The sequence below is a fragment of the Scylla paramamosain genome, chromosome 46, assembly GCF_035594125.1.
Source record: "Scylla paramamosain isolate STU-SP2022 chromosome 46, ASM3559412v1, whole genome shotgun sequence".
NCBI classification, from domain to species: Eukaryota; Metazoa; Arthropoda; class Malacostraca; order Decapoda; family Portunidae; genus Scylla; species Scylla paramamosain.
The window spans coordinates 3,405,858-3,406,117 of NC_087196.1; positions in this window are offsets into that span (position 1 = coordinate 3,405,858).

Here is a 260-nt window from a genome sequence, read left to right on the forward strand (position 1 = left end):
TTTTTTTCATGTCTCTTAAATAGCCCTGTTTCCTTCGCTCTTCTCTCTCTCTCTCTCTCTCTCTCTCTCTCTCTCTCTCTCTCTCTCTCTCTCTCTCTCACACACACATACACACACACACACACACACACACACACACACACACACACACACACACACCAAATGACCCTTAATAGTAAAACACCGACCACACTTATCCATTAGTGTGTGTGTGTGTGTATGTGTGTGTGTGTGTGTGTGTGTGTGTGTGTGTGTGTGTG